This window comes from Elaeis guineensis, chromosome 10 (genome assembly GCF_000442705.2).
Source record: "Elaeis guineensis isolate ETL-2024a chromosome 10, EG11, whole genome shotgun sequence".
Classification (NCBI taxonomy): domain Eukaryota; kingdom Viridiplantae; phylum Streptophyta; class Magnoliopsida; order Arecales; family Arecaceae; genus Elaeis; species Elaeis guineensis.
The window spans coordinates 80,146,485-80,171,715 of NC_026002.2; the positions used below are offsets into that span (position 1 = coordinate 80,146,485).

General features: G+C 34.0%; 1 pseudogene; it reads right to left on the bottom strand.

Moving 5' to 3' along the window:
• Positions 1-218: 218 nt before the first annotated feature.
• Positions 219-787, bottom strand: LOC140852231 (uncharacterized; annotated as a pseudogene).
• Between the last annotated feature and the right edge of the window lie 24,444 nt (positions 788-25,231).

Consider the following 25,231-nt stretch of genomic DNA (forward strand, 5'->3'; position numbering starts at 1 on the left):
TGATATCACAAAAATCATTCTTTGTTAAAAACTTAAAATCAAGTTTGACCAAAAGATCTACAGAGATGACATTCATCAAAAAAGAAGGCTAATAATGACACTCATCTAACATGACACTACTAGACTCGAAAACAAGCCGCATAGTTTCTAAAGCTAGAAATGGAACAAGGCTTCCTTGTTCAATGTTTAGGAACCACTTGCCTTCTCTAAATTTTCTCCTAACCTGTAGTTCCTGCAATGGATTGCAAATATTAATTGGACTTTCAATATCCAATATTAAAATAGTAGTATCATAAATAGAAAAATTATAAGGAGTTATCATATAAGTACCTTGTGAAGCAACTGATTGCTTGTTTTTCTTGTTCTTTGGCCTATTTGGGTCAAGAGAAGCTATATATGTAGGATAATTTTCTTTTCAATGATCTAGCTTCTTATAAAAGAAGTATTCTGTCTGGCTCTTGTCAAGTTTCAAGCTTTTGCTCTGCTTTGACTTTGGATTGGTGGCACGATTCTTCGGTACCTTTTTCTTCTTTTCTCTCTTAGAGGATCGACGACCTGCAGACGAACCTCCCACTATATGCACTGGCTCCTTCTGGAGCTGCTGGTCTTTCTCGAATATCTGTAGCAATCTTAGCAAGCCATGATAGTTCACTGCAGGCTTGGTCATTCTGTAATGACTCAAGAAGGATAGATAAGATTTCGGTGGCAAGTTCAATATAGCATCCTTACCCAGCTGTTCATGTAATAGAAAGTCAAGTTTGGTTAAGCATTCAATCTGCTTGATCATATACAATACATGATCGGTAACTGATGCCCCCTCTCACATCTGGATATTGAATATAACACAAGAGGTTTTATGTTTCTGTGTATCCTCAGGGGTGTCGAAGGACTAATTCAATATTTGAATCATATTTTTTGGTTGCACATCTTTTGACTTATGGCTAAGTTTATCATTCATGGCTGCCCTCATGATGTAACGCACTATCGTGCGGTCACCAAACCACTTCAAATAAGTGTCTGTCACAACATGGGGTGCATTGGCAGTAGATTCTTTGGGTGTTGGATCCGTAAGCACATACAGGATCCTTTTGTGCTTCAAGTCGATCTTCAATTTTTGATACTAGCTATCGAAGTTGGTCTGGTAAGCTTGTCACTATCCAATAGTGAATGAAGCGATAGTGTGTTGGCCATAGCTGAAAAAAATTAAAAATCTATTAGTATATAAATTATTTTTAATTCTAAAGATATAGATTTTAGTCTAAAAGTTCTCTCATTATTTTATACGAATTGATAGTCTCTACCTTCAATTTGAGAAATTATATTAATTTCTTAGTGGATACTAGAATCCACACAGACTGTATTCGGGCCTGAGTATGGCTTAACTAATTCTAGTGCATCCATGGATAGGTTCCTAATCAATTATTTCTCCAAAAAATTTTTAGTAATTAGATTTTATCCCAGGTATCTCTTCAGCAGGCATGTGGTGCCTTCACTGAAATCTTGATTAGGTCTAAGCATAAACATGACTACACCCAGTGCATCCAACAAATGATTGTTCAGGTCTGAATGTGGCTCGATCAATCTGAGCATTGATCTGAAGGGCATAACAAGATAGTCATATGATGAATGATAATTCTAATACCCAATAGACACCAGGCATGTGATACCTCCAATGCCTATTTAGAATATTGGACTCATTATCATGCATCTTAATAGGAGGCTATGAACTAATTATCTCCATAACTATATCATTTTTAAGGATCTAATAATTTAGAAGATTTGATTTAATTATTTGAGAATAAGAGAAGAAATTGATCTGCAAGTTATGAGTCCTCCCACTAATTTCACAAAGTCATGAAGAGGACTATATACAAGTTGATCTAAAGATATCAAAATCAGTCATATTGATTTATCTTGATGGCATGAGTCAGCTCAAATCGATTAGTGATCTAATCAAAATATAATCTATCATATTGGTCAGATAAGTGAGATCGGTGGGAGAGATATGCCATTAACTCACCATATATGCCATCTAGATGAGTAGCTCCCAATTAATGACCATCGATCAAAACTGTCAAACTTATCTTAGACACTTACTGATTAATTAATTTCGATTTGATCCATCAAAAGATTCTAGCTCAACCACTGAGCCATAATCATGATCCATTTAGTCAGGTTAAAAATATGGACTTGATCAAGTTTTAACTATTGAGGTTGATTTAGAGAAATTTTAATTTAATCTAATTCAACTCTTGATTAGATTTAATCAATTTTTCTATTCAGTCCATATTTATTTCTAACCCTACGTCTGACCTAATAGAAGGACCTGATTCATGCTAACCCATTACCCATCGATTTATGTGGCATCTTAAAAATATTCAATTTTTAAATTTAGATTATTTTAAACTTAATTCTAAATTAAGTATGTGAATCGTATGTTTTAGTTTATAGAACTATTCTATTAGGATTTCAAGTAAAGCATACCATATGTTTCATATCATGAAAACTAATTTTCATATCTAAGTTTAACAATTAAACATGCATAAGTATGATCTAAACTTCATATATACATTACATGTATCATGACTACTTTTAGATCACTACTAAAATATCCAATATAATATGCTATTCAGATTTTAAAATAATCTTTTATATCTGAATTTATTTTATTATAATCAGTCGAATTATTTTAGATTTAATCTAAACTTATTTATGATCAAAATGATTTATAAAAATATGTTCGCTGTTCTTCTTCATGAAACTGGATCACATTGACATCCCTACACGTCATAAGAGAATCTGTTGAATAGGTAAGAGAGGGATATTAATCCCTTCTTTCTCTTATAACCAGACGATCTGATGATCTCATCAATTTGAGTATTGGGCTACTATGATCTGAAATCTAATTTCAAATAAAAATCATATCTACATGTAATTATCAAAATAAAGTAGGCATGCATATGACTTTGATCAAATCAACTATATTCTTCATCTAATCTAATTAGATTTAATGTATCACATACATCATATTAGATTTAAAACTTAATTTATACAGGATATAAAATATTAAATTTAAATCTAAAATTATATAAAAAATAATTAGATGCACATATGAATGCATAAAGATTAAATTTTTGGTTAGATTTGTTTCGAGGTTGTGCAAAATTTTGATAGAAATTAGATCTTAAAATCTATCAAAACAGATTCACTTTAGATTTGAAATAAGTCCAACTTTCAATCTGAAATAATAATATAAAAAATTTATTAAAATTAATTTAAAATAAATTTTAAAAGAGATTGTTATTCTAATAAAAATCTATAATAATAAAATTCTATTATAACATATTTATAATAAATCTTAACCAACTATTGATTAGGTTCATAAAATCTAATCAAAATTAGATCATAAATTTTATTTAAATAGATTAAAATCAGATTTAAAATCTAATATAAAATTTTAATCATATATCATATATAAATCTATCAGAAAAAATTAGTTATGTATTTATATATCAAAATTTGACTCTGATACTAGTTGAAAGAAAAAATCTAATTCAGGATCGGATTGTTAGGGAGCATCTAAAAATTTTTCTACAATAATCTAACATAGATTTTATCTTTTACCTAATAGGTAGTAGAATAAGGATCAAATCCAAAAAGGTTTCTTGAATCCGAAGCCTCACAAAGGTTTGAATGTACAAACCCTCTACTTCACGCGCACGTCAAGCTCTGCAGGAAAGTGGGATGAAGCCTCAGATCCTCATTTCCTCTCAAGACAGTAAGGGAGGAAGGATGAAGAGCTTTGGTGTGATGTCTCACATCTGAAAGTGGGATGCTAGGGCCTTTTCACACCAAGAGGGATTGGATGCCCAAGTCTTCATGCCAAGAAGAAGAGATGCCTCTCTTCTCTTGCATGCCACCTTTCTCTTTTTTCCTCACCTTATCACACAATCTAATTATTATACTTTGATGGTTAGAGGTCTTCCCTATTTATAGATCATTTTCTATGATCTAATAGACTAGGAGTCCTAATTCAAATCAGCTTTGAATTATTTCATCCCTTATCTAAGGAGTCTTAATTGAGATAGGATAGGCACCTAACTTGGTACCCCCTTACACCCACACCTACACCCAAGAGGGGGGAGGGGAGAGGCGGAAAAACCAGCACCACCACCCTCTTTTGATCAGCCATGATGTGAGAGAGTCCTAGCAAAATTAGACTCTAAGGATCTAATTCAAATATGGGTCAATTCGAATCTGATTCGAACCAATTTCAAATAGACTGTCAATCTCAAATTGTTTAAGATTTAGGACTAAGTCTAATTTAGATTTTTTAATCTAATTAAATTTAATTAAATCAGATCTAATTTAAAATTAATTAATACTTAAATTCAATCTCTCATAGACTCCTTGGATCATAGATCAAATCTTGTTCATTCCTAGAATTGAACCTGAACCTCATGTTTAGTGCTAGCTAGATATAGTCAACTATTTAATCTCACATGACTCATAACATAATTTTTAATCAAATCATCTATTTATTCAATCACATTATATACTTTCAAATTGAATATATAGATTTAGGTCAATTCTTTCCTACATCGTTTGACTTTGTGAGTGACTCCATAGATTCGAACACTAAATCGGTAGCACAAAAATTATTTTTTATACTAATCAAAGTTACTATCTAGTAATAATTTTTGATGTCCAGATAGGTCAAATATTTGTAAGATAATATTCAAGAACCTATGCATATAGTTACCGCATAATTCATCTTTTTGATCTTAAATGCTATAGGATGATCTAGGATTAAACTGTCAATCCTGAAAGAGTCATTCACATTATATTCTAACCTTTCAAATATGTCACATGGATTACCCTGATGAAGATTTTACTAAATTAAAATATAGTAATGCATTAGCTCCTATAATCCGAAGGAATCCATCTCATCTTGATCCATACATAGACTTCATAAGTATTTGACTGTACATAGTAGCCTTCCATCACTGCATTAAAAATACAGATAGTTCGACACCAAAGCACATTGAGTTGCTTGCAAGTCACTATAGTGATCTCATATTTGAGGGATACTTATGCCCATATGCTTCGTAAGCTGCTCTTGACAGCAGAGCACTCGACAGGTGAGTCACTTGTTCAGTAACGATGTACTCCTACATTCCATCCATATGCCATACCAGTATCTCCACACTTTTTGATTAAGAGGACAACTAACCTATATAGCATACAATGATCTTCACTCGATAAACATCATCATCCTTTAATGACATATCATTTGATCACAAATATATTTAAGAACTATACGATAAATCCTCCTTTATCGATTACTATATAGTTCTAAGGATTGTATCACAACATAAGAGTTCTAACAATGAAGATGTAACTTTATGATGAAAAATACTAAAATAATTTTTATTCAATGATTAAATAATTTATATATATATTATAAAAAGAGCACAATCGTCCAAACGATTAGCTTTAGATCATATTTTCCAACAACTCGGATCGAAGTATCGAGGAACTTTCTCATGCTGTCGAAGAACGGGAGAAGAAGTATCGAGAGAAAATAGCTCTGCTAGAAGCTGAGTTGGTGTCTTCCTGGGACAAGACCACCATCTTGGAGTCTCAGTAGAAGAAGGATAAGGAGGAGTCAGACAAGCTGAGGCCCAACTTCTAGAAGAAGTCAAAGTTGATAGAGGTTGCCCTTAACGAGGAGAAGGGAAAAAGGCAAGAAGCTGAGAAGTCCACCCTAGATCTGAAGGAAAAACTATCGACGATGGAGATAGGGCCTAAGAAGTTGGTTCTCAGGTACTAGCTGAGTTTTGAAAGTCTTAGGAGTACGAGGATGAGCTTGCTGAAGGCTCTGTACTTGCTTATCGGCTTAAATTTGAAGACTGCAAAAAGGCCATTGGTCGGATGCAGCCCAAGTTGGACTTGAGCAGTCTTCAGCTTAAGAATGCTCCCAAAGAAGAACGCTCAGGGAGCGATGAGGAAGTTGATGAAGAAGACCATCCTCCATCTTCTTAGACTCTTTTTGCCTTTTTTGCTTGATATCTTTTTCATTCCTCAGCTTTGTACTGAACTCCTTTTTATAATAAAATAAAAATCTTCTTTCAATTCTGACTTGCATATCTCCCTTCTTTGTTCACTTATTTTTGTGGAATGACTAAGGAAAATAGTCAGTAAGACTAAGTAGGATAGTCTGTAGGAAGTTATAAACCCATAACCGAGTGGACTTAAAAATTTTTTAAGTCAAGTAGTCAGTTTTTGTAGAACACTTCATTGGATTTGATACATAGGCGTAGATTATTCTGTTGAATAGTCATAGATTATTCCATCGAATCGAAACTTAGTTGTAGATTATTCCTGACCATTTGATCCTTAGTTAGTCGGGTGCAAGCTGACTAACTTCCTTAGCTAATCAAATGTTAGCTTTTTATTTTGCTTTTTCGTTAATCGGGTGTTAGTCGAATAATATTTCATCGGATACTAACTAATGATGCAATTGTATGGCTGGGTGTCAAGCAACTATTTTATTTGGTTAAGTATCGAATATTGAAACTAGTCGGCATAGTATTTATAGAAAAGAAAATTTTTTATTCATAAGGTAATCTTACTGGTAGTACACTCATAGATTCTCGGCATTCAAAATTTGAAGAATTTTTATGCCGTCCAAGTTCTCAATTTTGTATGCCCCTAATCGTAGAATTGTCGATATTTTATAGGGATTCTCTCAATTTGGAGAGTTTTTCTTGTTCGGTTGGTTTGAAAACTTCAGCTCTTCTAAGGACAAGATCTCCTACTCGAAAGATCTTGGGCTTGACTTAAGAATTGTAGTATCGAGCTATCATTTGTTGATAGGATGCCATCTTTAGTTGAGCTTATCTCTGAGTTTCATCAAGCAAGTCTAGATCAGTTCATCATTTGTCCAAGTTGGTCGATTCATCATAGTGTTCTACCTGAGTTGAAGGTCGATCAATTTCCATCGGGATCATGGCTTCTGTCTCGAAAGCCAATTTGAAAGGAGTCTCTCTGATCGGGATCCAAGGAGTTGTTCGGTAAGATCATAGGACATTGTAGAGTTTGTTGGCCCAATTTTCTTTAGCTTGGCCAATTCTTATTTTTTGGCCTCGTAATATCATCTTATTAGTCACTTCAGCTTCTCCATTAGATTATGGATGCCCAACCAATGTGAGTTTGTGGATGATGTAGTACTTAGCATAAAACTTTTCAAATTTGATATTGTTGAATTATCGACTGTTGTCAGTGATGATTACTTGGGGTAGACCAGATTGACAAATGATAGATTTTTATAGAAAGTTGGTAGTCTCCTTTTCCATAATTTATGCCAGTGGTTCAGCTTCCACCTACTTTATGAAGTAGTCGATGGCTATAATGATGAACCTTCTTTATCTACTAGTAGGTGAAAAAGGACCGAATATGTTCACTCTCCATTGATCAAATGGCCAAGGTGCCGAGATGGTTATAAAATGACTTGATAAAAGTCTTTGAGTATTGACAAAACTTTGACACTGATTGCACTTCTATACTAAGTCAGCAGCATCTTTTGTATGATCGATCAATAATATCTTTGTCAAAGAATTTTATAGGATAACTATTGAAAATTATGTTCTAAAGTCAATCATCAGCTTGTTAACAATTGAGCTTATTATTATAATTATATATAAATTATTAAATTAATAAATATTATTTAATTTTTTCATCACTATGTATATTTTATTTTGAACTCCTGTTATGTGATGAAGTCCTTAACACTATTTGATTCGATATAGGAGGATATATCGTTTAGTTCTTAAATCTTAAATTCACGATCAAATGATATACTATTATTAGAATGATAGCTATATCAAGTATAGGTCATTGTGTGCCATGTACGTTAGTTGTCCTTTTAACCAAAAAGTGTGGAGACACTAACATGGCATGCAAGTGAGACATAGGAGTACATCTCACTGAACGTGATCAATTGCTGAGTACTCTGCTGTCAAGAGTAGCTCACAAAGGATATGAGTAAAAGTATCTCTCCGATCTGAGATCACCATGGTGACTTGTAAGCAACTCACTATGCTTTAGTGTCAGACTACCTGAATTTTTAATTCAGTGATGAAAGATTTTTAAGCACAGTCAAGTACTTGCGAAGTCGGTGTGTGAGTTAAGATGGAATTGACCCCTCTGAATAAGTAAGAGTTAATGTATCAGTGTATTTCAATTCAGTAAAATCTTGATCGAGGTAATCCATATGATGAATTTTAAAAATTAAAATATAATGTAGATGACCATATCAGGGTTGACAGTTAAACTTTAGGTCACTTTAAGTATTTGGGTCAAAGAGATGAATTATACGGTAACCATATACCAATAGATTCTTGAATGATGCTTTGTAATCTTTCGACCTATCCGAACGTCGGGTATCATTGCTAGATGATCATTTTAATTGGTATAAAAAGATTATTCTTATACTACCAGCTTAGGTTTGAGCCTATAGGGTCACACTCAAAAAAAAATTTTGACTGATCATATGGCTGATCAATGATTAAGAATCATTCTAGGATAAAATAATCAATTTGATTGATGATTAACCCTATGCAAAAGTTATAATAAATTAATTTACTAATTATTAGTAAATTATAGAAGGATTGATCAGTAATTAAATTACTAATTAACTTAATTTAATAGAGTATTAAGTTTTGAATCAAATCTAATTGAATTAGATTCAATTTGGTTTGACCCGATTAGATTATGAGATGACCTAATCACTAAGGATGTTCGATTCCTGATATGATCAGGACTTGAGCTCGATTAATTTTTGATTTGATTTAAATTTAATCAAAATTATTTACTATCTAATTAGATTAGATTTAGTAGTCTAATTAGATTTAATCTAATTTGGTTGGGTTAAGAATCTAATTGGATGAGAAAATAATTCGAATTCGAATCTCTTGCACCTCTTTTCTCTGTGCCTTCTTATTCTTCATATGAGAAATATTTTTACATACTTTTTTTCATGCCTAGAAGCCTTTTTCATGTTCTCATTTGATTCTTTTTGAATTAGAAATTGATTGATTTAAATTTGAGTTCAAATGGGTTTGAATTTGAATGAAAATCTTGAGTCCAAATTGAGTTGGACTCTCCTCTTCACGCCGCCATATTTCTCCGTACATAAAGTATTTTTGCATGAGATTTTTTACACCATTCTTATGTTGGTTGATCTCTCTCTAAGTTCATAAGATGAGAATAAAGTTTGGTTCAAAATTTAATTCATATTTCATTTGAATTGGTGATAAAGATTAACTAACATTTGAATTTGAACCGAAACTATCTCTTTCTTATCTTTATCTTCCATGGGACACCAACCTTAAAAGGGGATTAGTTTTGTGTGAGATTAGAAGTAATTTTTGGTATAAGAAACCTAAAAGTGGGTACGTGAAAAGTTGAGAGTGGGTTGGGCTTTCGTGCGTGAGAAACAAAGGAAGTGTTCTTCCTCTCGGACGTGAGCAGTGGGTTCTAGGGTTTCAACTCTAGATTTTATGAGAAGAAAATACAAGAGTGAGTCTTGTCCAATCTTCCACAACCCCACCTCCTTGTAAAACTTTATGTTCTGATATAGAGAAGTCTGGGAGATCCAAAGAAAAGAGCTTGGATCAGCCATCGAGAGCCTTCGACGCGAGCTAGCACTCTCACGAAGGAAGATCCGATCAGTACTTTGAGTGGATGATTTGTAGAGGTCGGATGATCTGTATGGCTACTTGATATCAGTGAGAGCTTCGTACCATATCTACCAACAGTAGAGATCATCGATCTGTGAAAAGATGATCTGTAATGTTTTATTTTTTATTATATTTTATATGTAATTTTTTTATGTCATAGATCTTTAATGATAGTTTAGGTCTGATCTAAGATATGTTTAGAAGATTAAAGTATTTAATTTTTTATTATTTCACTGTAAAATTTTAAAAATACATGCTTTGAACTACACATCTTTCCTTCAGATGGTATCAAAGCAAGATTTCTTATGACATAAACTTTTTACATATAATTTGATTTTAATTATTTAGATTAGATCTAAATAATTAATTTTAAATCTGAGTAGCATAGTAATTTGATTGGATAGATCCTCATAACCATTCGATCATAGAAGAAATCAAGATTTCACAATCCTATTTATCCATTCGATGAGATCTCTTATGACGTATAGGGGTGCTGTACGGTCTTTTTCATGAGATGAATAATGAAAAAAATTTTAAAATTTTATTTTAGATCTAAAATAATATATATTAGATCTGAAATTAAAATTTTGATCATTAGATAATTGATTATAAAAAATATTTTATAAAATTAAAAATTATTTTCAAATATCGAACCCAAACTCATGTCAGCCCAAAACTTAATTAAGAATTAAGCGATCTAGATTTGAGAATCAAAGATCTAAAGTATTAATTTTATAATTCATAGGTTAATGGGTTATTTCGAGTCTAGTCCATTTAACTAGGTTAGACCTAAGGTTAGAAATCATTGATAATAGATTATGTTAGTAATTGATCAAATCTATGTAAAAGTTAATTCTGATTGGATCAATTTTTTCTTTTGATCAATTTTAATTGTTGTAGTTGGTCAAGTCTATATCTTTGATTAGATCAATATAGACTTTGATCGTAGCTCCATGATCGAATCTAAATCTATAAGTTGATCAAATTGAAAATGACTAACCAATTGATGTCTAAGGTAAGTATGGCAGCTTTGATCGATGATCATTAATTGGGAGCTACTCACATAAATTGAGTCTATGTCGAGTTAATGGCATATTCCTTCCACCGATCTCACTTATCTGGCCAATATAGTAAATCATATTTTGGTTAGATCACTTAATGATTGGAGTTGACCCATGCTAACTAGGAAATCAGTATGACTGATTTAGGTACCCCTAGTTCAACTTGTCTTGAGTTCTCTTCATGACTTGGTAAAGTTAGTGAGAGGATTTATATCTGATTGACTGGATCAATTTTTGCCTAATCTTCTTTAATTTGACTTAGTGAAGTCAGTGGGAGGATTAAGATTAACTAGTCAAGTCTTTTCTCTTCTCTCAATTCAACTAATTAAATCTTCTAAAATTATTAGATCCCTAAAAATAAAATAGTTATGGTGATAACTGGATCATAGCCTCCCATTAAGTTGGGTGATAATGAGTCCAACAGTTTAGATGATCATTGGAGGTGCCACATATCTGGTGCTCATCTGGCTGTCGGAATTATCTTTCATAATATGTTGATTTAGTTGTGTCTTTTTGATGATGGTCAGGTTGGTCGAGCCATACTCAGATCTAGTCACTCATTTGTTAGATACACTAAATTTGGTATGTTAATGGTTGGACCTAATCAGAACTTCAGTGGAGGCGCCACACGCTTGCTGAAGAGGTATCTGGGATTAAATTAAATACTAAAAATTATTTGATAAAATAATTAGTTAAGAATCTATCCATGGTGCATAAGGATTGGCCGAGGCACACTCGGGCCCATGTGTAGTTCATGTGGTTTCTAGTACCTACTAAGAAATTAATGTAATTCCTCGAATTGAAAGTAGAGGCTATTAATTCGAATAAAATAGTGAGAGAATCTTTAGACTAAAATTTATATCTTTAGGCTTAATCAATTCATATACTAATTAGGTTCTGATTTTTTTTTGCAGTTACGGCCACCACCTTGTCGCTTTGATCACTATTAGATAGTGATAAACTGATGGGACTAAATTTTGATAGCTGATATCGAAAGCTCAAAATTATTTTAAAGCACGAACGGATCTTGTATGTGTTGACAGATCCGGTACTTGAGGAGCCAGCTCTGAACGCACGTGGCAAGGTCAGAGACACTTATCAAAAATGGCTCAATGATCGAACTACGGTTCATTGTATTATGCTGGCGACAATGAATGATGAGTTCAGCCATCATTTTAAGAATGCTCTGCCATAGGATATGTTGTAAATATTGAACAAATCTTTTGGCACACTCGACGATGTTGAGAGGTATAAGACTAGTTGTACCATCTTCAACGCTCGAGTGAGGGAAGGAGCATCAGTCACTGATCATGTATTGCATATGATCGAGATGATTGAGTGCCTAAGCAAGCTTGATTTTTTCCTCCATGAGTAGTTGGAGAAAGATGCTATTCTGAACTCTCTACATAAGTTCTACCTCCCTTTTCTTACTCATTTTCGAATGATAAAGTTTGTAGTCAACTACCACGGTTTGCTGGGGTTGTTGCAGAACTTTGAGAAGGATCACCAACTCCATAAAGAGTGGGTGAATGTTGTTGGAGGATCTTTTTTTGGACATCGACCCTTTAAGGAAGAAAAGAAGAACAAGAAAAATAAGAAAATGATGCAAAGTATTGGGGCACTGAAGCTCTGTCAGACCAAAAAATTTAAGTTCGATCAGAGTCAGGTAGAATGCTTCTACTGCAAGAAGTAGGGATACTGAAAGAGGAATTATCCTCAATACATTGCCTCTCTGGATCCGAACAGGTCGGAAAAGAAGCAAGTTGTTGCTGGATAAGGTAATTATATGATATTATCTTGTAATTTCTCAATTTATGATTCTATTATCTAAATATTAGATACTAGAAGCTCTTTTAATATTTACAATTCATTGCAGAGTCTGCAGGTCAGTAGGAGATTTGAAGAGGGCGAAAGGTTCCTTAATGTTGGAGATGAAAGATCAGTTTCAGTTCTTGTGTCAGAGACTATTAAGCTTGTATTCAAGTCTAATGTAATTGTTCTAAGTGAATGTCACTTTTGTCCTTCCTTTTTATTGAATATTATTTCTATAGGCCTTTTGGTTATGTATAGTTATGAAATTTTAATAAAAAAAATAATTTTAATATCATTATGAATAGTGTTAATGTGATAAATGGACAGCTGAACAATGGTATTTATATATTGTCACAACCTGTTAGTGTAATATACATGTCTAGCAAATATCCCAGAATTAGTGATGTCTCCGATATCTACCTTTGGCATTGTAGGTTAGGTCATGTTAACAAGAACAGAATAAACAGGTTGGCACAAGAGAGAATTTTTGAAGTCAGTGATTATGAATCACTCCCAATTTGTGAGTCCTGTCTTCTTAAAAAAATAATCAAGTCATCTTTTACTGAAAAAGATGAACGAGCTAGTGAAGTTCTAGGTCTGATACATACTGATGTATGTGGACCGATGAACACTAGTGTCAGAGGTGGATATTATTATGTCATTACATTTATAGATGACCTAATGAGGTATGGACACATCTACTTAATAACACATAAGTCAGAATCGTTTAAAATATTCAAATGATTTTATAATAAAGTAGAGAAACAAACTGAAAAGAATATTAAAACTCTTCGGTTCGATCGAAGAGGAGAATACCTCTCAAGTAAGTTTTTGACATACTTAGAAGAGAATAAGATTCTTTTATAATGGACTCCTCCTGAAACACCACAGCATAATGGTGTATTAGAAAGGAGGAATCGAACCCTGTTTAACATGGTTCGGTCCATGATTGGCTTTGCACGTCTGTCGATCTTCTTTTGAGGATATACACTTGAGCCAGCTTGTTATATTTTAAATAAAATTTTGAGTAAGTATGTTAGTAAAACACCATATGAGATGTGGACAGGACGTAAGCCAGCACTCTCTCACCTTAGGATTTGGGGATGTTTGACTTATATCAAATATTTAAAAACTAATAAGCTTGGACCTAGGTCTGACAAGTGTCTGTTTGTAGGGTACCCAAAAGAGACCAAGAGATATTACTTCTACCTTGCTGACGAACAGAAGGTGTTCGTCAGCAATAAGGCAGTCTTTTTAAAAAAGAAGTTTCTTAGCGAAGGAACTAATGCCTCAAAGATTGAACTTGATGAAGTTCGATCGGTAGAAGAACCAACACAATCTAGTAAACCTATAGAGTCGGATTTGATTAGATCAAATTCAAAATCTATTGTAGAAACATCTTTAAAAAGATCTGATAGAGTACTGTGTCAACCGGATAGATACTATGATTTTTTAGTCTGGGATGGAGATCCAGTTGAACTCGATGATAACAATGAGGATCCGATCATCTATATGAATACAATGTAGAGGTCTGACTCCGATAAGTGGCTGAAGCCATGAAATCCAAAATAAAGTCTACGAAAGTCAACAATGTATGGACATTGATTGACCTACTTGAAGGGATAAAACCTATAGGATGTAAGTGGATCTTCGAAAGGAAGAGGGGTGTAGACGAAAAGGTAGAGACTTATAAAGTTTGTCTGATTGCTAAGGATTACCATCAATATTATGGTATTAACTATGATGAGATATTTTCTCCTGTGGCAATGCTCAAGTCCATTCGGATCATGCTTGCGATAGCAGCACATCTGGACTATGAAATCTGACAAATGGATATGAAAATAGGCTTCCTAAATAGAGAGCTAAAAGAAGAGGTATATATGATATAACCTGAAGGTTTCATATCCATAGATGAGTCTAAGATGTACAAGCTTCAGAGATCCATCTATGGATTTAAGCAGACATCTCGGAGTTGGAATATGTATTTTGATAAAGTGATCAGAACGTATGGCTTCATTAAGAATAGAGAGAAATCTTGCATATATAAGTGAGTTAATAACTCTGTGATAGTATTTTTTTTTTTTATATTTGATGACATTCTCTTAATCGAGAATGACATCTATGCATTATAGGGAATAAAAGTTTGATTGTCATCATAGTTCTCTATGAAAGACTTGGGAGAAGCATCCTTCATCCTTGGGATGAAGACCTATAGAGATAGATCTAAAAGATTGCTTGGATTATCCCAGTCGACGTACATTGATACTGTGCTGAAAAAGTTCAGCATGAAGAATTTCAAGAAAGGCTACTTCCGATAGGCTAAGAAATTTCTCTCTCGAAGAGTGATTGCCTGACAACTCCTCAAGAGAGAGAGCATTTGAGTAGAATTTTATATGCTTCGACAGTGGGATCTATTATGTATGCCATTACATGTACGTGATCAGACGTGACATACTCACTAGGAGTAGTGAGCAGATACCAGTCCGATCCAAATGAGAATCACTGGAAGGTTGTAAAGACCATCCTTAAGTATTTGAGAAATACTAAAAATAAGTGGCTTATCTATGGAGAATCTGATTTAAAACTTATGGAGTTTACAGACTTCAATTTTCAGTCAGATCATGATGACAGCAAGAGCGTGTCGAGATATATTTATATCCTGAATGGAGTAATCTGCTGAAAAAATTCCAAGCAGCATACTGTGGCCGACTCTACTTACGAGGTAGAATATATCACGACATCCGATGCTGCAAAGAAAGCTGTGTGGTTACGAAAGTTCATTAATGAACTCAGAGTGGCACCCTCTCTTGATGGTCCCGTCTTGTTGTACTGCGACAGCACTAGCGCTATTACTCAAGCAAAGAAATTGAAATCACATCTATGGACCAAGCACATTCTGCGCTGCTACCACTTGGTCTAGGAGATCGTAGATCGAGGTGATGTCGAGCTTCAGAACATCAACAGAAAGGAGAACCTGACCGATCCATTTACTAAAGTCCTCAGTGTCAAGAAGTTTGAAGACTACAAATCAAAGATGAGTATACGATACTGTACCGATTGGCTTTAGTCCAAGTGAGAGTTGTTGAAAATTATGTCCCAAAGCCAATCATCAGCCTGTTGACGGTTGAGCTTATTATTATAATTATATATAAATTATTGAATTAATAAATATTATTTAAATTTTTTATCACTATGTATATCTTATTTTGAACTCCTGTTATGTGATGAAGTTCTTAGGACTATTTGATTCGATGTAAGAGGATATATCATTTAGTTTTTAAACCTTAAGTTCATAATCAAATAATATACTATTATTAGGATGATAGCTATATCAAATATAGATTGTTGTGTGCCATGTATATTGGTTGTCCTCTTAATCAAGGAGTGTGGAGACACTAGTATAGCATGCAAGTGAGACGTAGGAGTACATCTCACCGAACATGACTAATTGCTGAGTACTCTACTGTTAAGAGTAGCTCACGAAGGATATGTGTATAAGTATCCCTCCGATCTGAGATCACCATGGTGACCTGTAAGCAACTCACTGTGCTTTGGTGCTACACTACTTGAATTTTTAATTCAGTGATGAAAGATTTTTGGATACAGTCAAGTACTTGCGAAGTCGGTGTATAAGTCAAGATGGAATTGACCCCTCTGAATAAGTAGGAGTTAATGTATCAGTGTTTCAATTCAGTAAAATCTTGATCGACATAATTTATGTGATGGATTTTGAAAATTGAATTATAATATGGATGACCATATCAGGGTTGGCAGTTAAACCTTAGGTCACTTTGAGCATTTGGATCAAAGGGATGAATTATACGGTAATCATGTGCCAGTAGGTTCTTAAATGATGCTTTACAATCTTTCGACCTATCCAGACGTCGGATATCATTGCTAGATGGTCACTTTGATTGGTATAGAAAGATTATTTTTATACTATCGATTTGGGTTCGAGCCTATGGGATCACACTCAAAAGAAGTTTTTGACTGATCATATGACTGATCAGCGATTAAGAATCGTTCTAGAGTAAAACAGTCAATTCGATTGATGATTAATCCTATGCAAAAGTTGTAATAAATTAATTTACTTATTGTTGGTGAATTATAGAAGGATTGATTAGTAATTAGATTACTAATTAACTCAATTTGATTAAGCATTGAGTTTTGGATCAAATCTAATTGAATTGGATTCAATTTGATTTGATCCAATTAGGTTATGAGATGACCTAATCGCTAAGGGTGTTCGATTTCTGATATGATCAGAACTTGAACTCAATTAATTTTTGATTAGATTAAGATTTAATTGAAGCTATTTGCTATTTAATTAGATTAGATTTAGTAGTCCAATTGGGTTTAACCTAATTTTCTTGGGTTAGGAATCTAATTGAATGAGAAATAATTCAAATTTGAATCTCTTGCACCTCCTTTCTCTGTGCCCTCTTATTCTTCATGTGAGAAATATTTTTACATAATTTTTTTCATACCCAGAAGTCTTTTTTATATCTTCATCTAATTTTTTTTGAATTAAAAATTAGTTGGTTTAAATTTGAGCTCAAATGGGTTTGAATTTAAATGAAAACTTAGAGTCCAAATTGAGTTGGACTCTCCTCTTCACGCCACCACATTTCTCCATGCATAAAGTATTTTTGCATGAGATTTTTTATATCATTCTGATATTGGTCAACGAGTTTATAAGATGAAGATAAAATTTAGTTTAAAATTTAATTTAAATTTGATTTGAATTGGTGATAAGGATCAACCAACGTTTGAATTTGAACCGAAACTGCCTCTTTCTTATCTTTATCTTCCATGGGACACCAACCTTAAAAGGAGATCAGTTTTATGCGAGGTTAGAAGTGATTTTTGGTGTGAGAAACCTGAGAGTGGGGATGTAAAATGTTAAGAGTGGGTTGGGCTTCCGTGCGTGAGAAACAGAGGAAGTATTCTTCCTCTCGGGCATGAGTTGTGGGTTCTAGGGTTTCTACTCTAGATTTTGTGAGAAGAAAATATAAGAGTAAGTCTTGTCCAATCTTTCACACCACCACCTCCTCATAAAGCTTCATCTTCTGATCTGGAGGAGTTTGGGAGATTTGAAGAAAGGAGCTTGGATCAGCCATTCAGAGTCTTCGATGCGAGCTAGCACTCTTGCAAAGGAAGATCTAATCAGAGCTTCGAGTGGATGATCTGTAGAGGTCGGATGACCTATGTGGTTGCTTGACATCAATAAAAGCTTCATACCACACCTACTAGTAGTGGAGATCATCGATTCATGAAAAGGTGATGAGTTCTGAACTCAATCAATATGATCTAAAGGTTATATCAGATTCAAGGCATCGATGTAATCGATATAATTTTTTATTTTATATCATATTTTATATGTAAATTTTTTATATCATAGATCCTTAATAATAGTTTAGATCTAATTTAAAGTATATTTAAAAGATTAAAATATTTAATCTTTTATTATTCTGCTATAAAATTTTAAAAATACATGCTTTGAACTATCCATTTTTTCTTCAATAACGACTTGCCCCCCAAGTGGTTATCACAAATATCTTCGTGCACCTTTCGAAGAGCATAGTTGGCTTTGAAAGGTCGAAGATACTTGAGTAGGGGCAGAGACATCGATCTTCAATAAAGCTGATCATTGATTATCACATACTGAACCATCAATCTCTTTAGTCAGTGCACCTCAATAGGGTCAGTCGATAAGGTTCCATTAGTTAAGAATTCGATGGATGGGTTAATCCAGCTTGGTTCATGATCGATATGGACTTGATGTACTTCTTTTTCAGGGTCAATACTTGGATTCTCTAGATGTTCAATAAAGATTTTTTTCAATTCACCATAGCTAGAAGTAGCGAGTCAGGATAAAGAATCAGCTCAGGCATTCTCCAAGTGGGAGATGTGGAAGATCTCGAAGTTGTTAAAATTTGCTTGTAGAGATTTAAGCTTCTGTAGATACCTAAGAAGAATAGGATCTGAGACCTCATATTTTCCTCGAGATTGTCCGACAACCAGTAATAAATTGGTGAACATCTTTAGACATTTTACATCGAGATCTTCGGCTATCTTTAGCCCTGTTATCAATGTTTCATACTTGAGTTGATTGTTAAAAGTTTCCAAATCAAATCAAAGAGCATACTCGATCACCATCCCATCGATGTTGGTTAAAATGAGACCCATACCATATCCTTGGGCGTTTGAAGCTCCATCCACATGAAGAATCCATGCTGACTCCAAAGTCTCTTCTTGAGGTTGATCCTTGACTTGACTATCATCGATTGGCATGTACTCGATAATAAAGTCGGCAAGTATTTGAGCCTTTATCTAAGATCATGGAATATAAAAAAGATTGAACTCATTGAGTTCGATCGTCCATCTGACCATCCTCCCTGAAGTATCTGACTGTTGGAGTAGAATTCTTAGGGGTAGATCAGTCAGGATTTTTATCACATGAGCCTGGAAGTAAGGGTGCAATCATCGAATAGTCATAATAATTATGAATATGATTTTTTCAATTCGAGAATACCTTGTTTCGGCCCCATGCAAGACTCAACTTGTGTAGTAGATGGGTTTTTACATTTTATTTTCTTCTCGAACAAGCATCGAGCTGATAGCTTCAGAAGTCGTAACCAAATATATGAATAGTATCTCATCGATATTTGGCTTTGTCAGGAGTGGAGGAGAGCTTAAGTATTGCTTCAAATTATCGAAAGCCTTCTGACATTCTTCAGTCCAAGTAAAGTCTTTTATTTGCTTGAGAATTTTAAAGAAGGAGAGGCACTGCTCTACAGACTTGGAGATAAATTGGAGTAAAGACGCAATGCGTCCTACCAATTTTTGAATATCTCATTGAGAAGTTGATGGCTTCTTGTCCAGAACAACCTTGATCTTCTTGGAGTTAGCCTCGATGCCTTGCTTTGTCACCATAAAATCGAGAAACTTTTTTGAAGTGATGCCGAAGGTGCAATTAGTCGGGTTTAATTTCATTTAATGTCTCCTTAAGGCATTGAATGCTTCCGTTAGGTCGTCGATATGGAGAGAAGCTTCATTGCTCTTTATGAGCATGTCATCGACATAGATATCTATGTTGCGACTGATCTAATTCTTGAAGACTTTGTTGACCAACTTTTGATATGTAGCTCCGACAGTTTTGAAACTGAAAGGCATAACTTTGTAATAGCACAATCTTTTGTTGGTAATAAATTCTATCTTCTCCTTATCCTCGGATGCCAATCAGATTTGATTGTACCCAAAGAAGCATCCATAAAGCTTAACAACTGACGGCCTGAAGTAGCATTGACTAGTTGATCAATCTGAAGAAGTGAAAAGTTATCTTTTAGACAAGCTTTATTCAAGTCGGTGTAGTCGATGCATATCCTTCACTTGCTATTTGCCTTTTTGACCATCATGATATTCATGAGCCAATCAGGATAGCTTGCCTCATGAATGAAGCCAGCTGCCAGCAACTTATTGACTTCTTTGTTGATGGCTTTCTATCGCTTGGGAGCAAAATTTCTTTTCTTTTGTCTCATTGGATCGTGCTTGGCGTCAATATTTAGTTGGTGAATAATTATATCAGGAGGGATGCTCGACATGTCTGAGATAGATCATCAAAAATATCAGTATTCTTCCTTAGAAAGGTCACAAGTTCTTTCCACAGATCATTGCTCAACGAAGATTCGACTTGGATGGTTTTAGCTGGATCCTCGTCGTTGAGGGGTACTGAGATGAGTTGCTCTGCAGGTTCTCCCTAACTTTCTTTTTTTCTTCGATCTAGTTCGTTAATGGGAAGAGTTTCAATTGGCTTCTTTTCTTTGATCACAGTTAAGTAATATTGTCCGGCTAACTATTGATCCTTTTTCATTTCACCAATCTCGTTCTTCATCGAAAAGCATACGAGCAAGTGATATGTTGAAGCAATTGCTCGGAGCGCATTTAGTATAGGTCATCCCAATATCACATTATAGGTAGACGGGACCCGGATGATGAGGAAGTTCAATTGCATGGTTGATTGCTGAGGTTGTTGCCCGACAGTGACGGTGAGTTCTATCTCTCCTTCAATTTTGATTAAGTCACCGATAAATCCTATTAAAGGTATGTTGACTGATTTTAGTTAGTTAGTAGAAAATTGCATTCAAAAGAAAGCATCAGAGAAAATCATATTAACTGAGCTTCTATTATCAACAAGATATTATTTTACATCGTAGTTAGCTATTGTCATAGATACAACAATAACATCGTTATGAGGCATTGGGACTCCTCGTAGATCTTCTTCGAAAAAAATGATGTCATCATTTCCTCACTGACATTTGGAGAAACCTTTTGAGTCATCTGCCCTCCACAGTCTCAATCCTATCAAGATCATATTGATCATGCCCACCATCGGTGGAGCGTGAGTTTCTTCCTCGGGATGCGGCTGTAGTGATGGATTAGTAGATAGCTGCATAGGTCAGTCCCTGATAAACACTTAGATTAAGTCACTAGAGGCATAATATTTTATTTAATTACTTCTTATTTATTAAAAATTTAATGCTCTCTAGTCTATTTTATAGGTAATCAAGAGTTTGGGCTTATACAACTCAAATTGGATTTAAATTGGCTCAGATTTGGACGAACCAGGCAACCAGCTCAAGGGCTAAACAAATTCGAGTGTGAACACGACTTACTCATGAAGGGATTAGATGCAAGCTCTCAAAATTCAAGGATCCAGATTAGAAGATAATCTTTCACATGGATCCAAGTGTGACACGATTTAAAGATCAATGGATGAGAAGCAACTAATGAAGATCCAAGGGAGATTAATTCAAGATGCCAACTCATGGATGCAAAATAGGAAGAAAATCAATGGAGCCAATAAGGAATATGATCCAAAGGCTAAGAAACCAAACCCTAGATCCAATGGTCCTTATTCATGGTGCCTCCTCTCCCTCTCCCTATATAAGCCTATGCCGCCCCCCTCTTGCTTGGGAAGCCTCACACCCAAGAAGTCTATCTGGATGCCATCCCTCTCTTTTTTTCTTTTTTCTCCACATCCCAAAAAGACTAAGGGAGGTCTTAACCCTAGTATTCCTTCTACCAAATCTAGGAGAGGTCTTAATCATAGTGCTGCTATCCTTCTTCTCTTTTATCTCTATATTTCTATCCACCTTTCTTTCTTAGAGTTTCTAGACCAAGCCTTCCAACCATCCTACTGCTGTCTGCATGAAAAAAGATGAAGGATTCAAAGAAGCACACCTACCATCGGATACAGCTAGAAGATTTAATTTGGAGTTAATTATCTTGTATCATATTTTTATCTTTTTTTTATGTATATTTTCTTAGATTAATAAAAAATCTTTTTAATGCAATTTCGTTGTCTCTTTATTAGTTTCTCTCAATCTATTTTTTTTTTAATTTTTGAAACAATCAGACTAAGATCCCTATGAATATGATCTTGACTCATCCTATCTACATAGTAGTGAGTAGGATTAATTTTGATGTACTACGACATGTATCAAATTTTAGTACCATTATCGGAGAGCTTGCCATAATTATTTTGAAAAAAAAATCAAAAAAATCTATAAAATATAAAAAAAATTATATTATACTGCTTTCTAGATCTTTATTTCTTACTTTAGATTGCTTTACTGTCTTTCTAATAAAATAATTTTCTACCTTTTATATAGATTTAACTTTCTATCTTTTAATTGACTATCATAAATAATAGATTTGATTTTTTGCTTTAATTATAGAATATCTAGTTGCCTTATATTTCTAACTTAATTTAGTTTTTTTTTTTTAGGTTAGACTCTCTAGATCTTCTCACATCTAATTAACTCAATTTAAAACTTATCTCTTATTCCTTCTTGCTTAAATATAATATAACAAAAAAAAAATAAAAACACCACATAATACTTAACTAAAATAGAAAAACTAATTAAACCTTAAAAGCTTCTTACTTGTATTGGACATCTTTTCTTTTTACATTGCATATTTCTATAAAACATCTTAAGGGCATAACCTATAAATAACATAAGATGGAGATTTCATCATCCTCTCTTAGCCCACAAACCACCATCCTACATTTGCATTAATCCAAGCCTCTAAATTAAAATTAACTAGATGTCAGTCCCTAAGGAACTCGAGCTCAATAGGACAAGTAACCCAGAAAGTTGAATCGGATCGGGCCTAGTTGATCAGTTGGTGTCTAAAAAAGTGGTTCCAAAACTACGTCCCATAGAAAGATGGTTATTTAATTAATTTTGTTCGTTGATCTGACCACTTAGTTGGGGTTTAAGAAAAGCAACAGGAGGATCCCCACCAACCTTATACTTATCTGATCAGTTGGTTGGTTAGGTTCGCACTTGGAGGGCTTGAAGGTAATTTTGGTAGTTAGAAACTGTTTAGATCTTGGATAACTCTTAGCTAGGATTGTTTGTATAACATGATTGCTAACACATATAAAACTCTTCTCATCTATCTCTCGTAGCTTTGGGACTCTCTGGACTCTCATCTTTTAAAATTCTTCTCCCTCTCTTCTCTTTTCTTTCAAATATATATATAAATATATAAAAATAAAAACCTGATAGGACTATTTGGTCTGAAAATATGGCTGCATCCGTTGAGGCTGAACCTTCTTGCCAATTGAGGGAGTATTTCACACATTTTTCTTACACTTATGCCCCTCATACATCCATTTATAGATTCAATAGAGATGAAATCTATGAGATCCATAGTAAGGTGGATGAGTTGTCCCAAAAATTTATTCATCTACTAAATTACGGACACTCTCCTGAAGGAACCAGATCTAGGGTTTCAGGGTTAGATCTTGAAACTTTTTCAAGATTAGGCAGCGAAAGACTAAAATAAATCAAAATTTATCTTATAAAATCAGAAAATCTCTAGATCTAAGATCCTATTACATGATTATTATATAATATTAAATCAAAAATTAAAATATAAAGAGCAAGAACTACATGTTGCTTATATCAATATGTTTCTATACTACATCTAATGTATATAAAATATAATAGATCAGATCTATTACCTTGCAAGTTAGAAATTCTAACTTTGCTGATCCGGGCTTGAGGATGATGTTGCAAGCCACACATACATCCGGCCTCTAGGAGTCGTCCACACAAGACTACAAATCACGATCAAAAATTATGGTCTAGGAAATCAGCACAGTATGCTAGTACTGCGCTAATCCTTCTTTGATGGTCGATCAGATGCCTCCTTCTTCTTGATTTGGACTCTTCCAAAGATGAGAAGTAGGAGAAGAAGTTTTATATGAGACACTCTAAAAAAACTTATAGATGGAGAAAGGGAAGGGATGAACCCAGCAACTCTAGAAGAAGACCCTCTTCTTCTTCTCTTTGCTCTAACCCAGACACCTAGTTTTGTGTCTATTAGATCTCTACACCCCAAGACTCTTTCTCCTTGATTTTTGGATGCCCCAAAGATCTCTCAATTCTCTATATTATATAAATATTTCATGAAAAAAATTATTTTAAATAGAGAGATATGAAGAGTCTTTGTCTAGGTTAAATATCTAGTCAAGAATTATCCAAACAAGGCAAGACAAGGGGCGCCCAACTCTTGGGCATCTCCTCCTTCTTTTTCTGCCGTGGACCACCAACAAAGGGCGCATATTATATGCCATAAAAGTCACAAAAATTTTAAAAAAAATTTGGATAAAATCAGTGTCATAAGAAAAGAGTTTTGGTTTCCTAAAACTCTATCTCATAGAATTTGAAATCCAAACTAATTCCTACTTTGACTTGATCCACAACCACATTCCATGTAAGAGAGAAAGAGAGAAAAGTTTTGGGCATGTGTGAAGACTTGGGAGAGAGGGTTTTATCATACAAAATAAGAGAGAGTGGGTATAGGATAAGAGAGAGTGGGCATGGGGGGCTAAGGTGGTGCAAGGTGGAATCCTAGTCTTACAAAGATTTAATCTATGACTTGTTCAAATTTGGTTTCTCAAACCAAATCAAACCAAAACCAAATTAACTTAATTAAAATAGATCTTAATCCAATTAAGAACTTAATTTAATCAGATTAAATTAGATTTGAATCTGATTTAATTTTCTAATCAAATTAGAAATTAAGTTGACCCAAGTCCTATTTGAACTAGGACTAGTTTTTCTTTGTACTTGGCTTATCCAATAAATTAATTGAACTTGATACAATCAAGCTCAAACTAAATCTAATTAAATTATATTTAATTAGTCTTAATCTCAGCTCTTTGGCTTAATCAAATTAAGCTAATTAGCAATCGAATTGCTAATTGATCCTCCTGCAACACTTGCACTAGGTTAAATGTCAATCATATTAATCGTTTAACCTTAGAATGATTCTTAATCGTTGATCAACCATCCGATCGAATTGTGAACTCTAATGTGTATGACCTCATAGGTCCGAACCTAAGTTGGTAGCACAGGAATAAATTTTTGTATCAATCGAAGTGACCATCTAGCAATGGTACCCGACCCGACGGTCAGATAGGTCGAATGTGTAGAACAACATTCTTAGAATCCATGCGGATATAGTTTCCATATAATTCATTTTCTTAACCAAAATATTCATAGAACACCTCAGAGTTCAACTGTCAACTCTGATCAG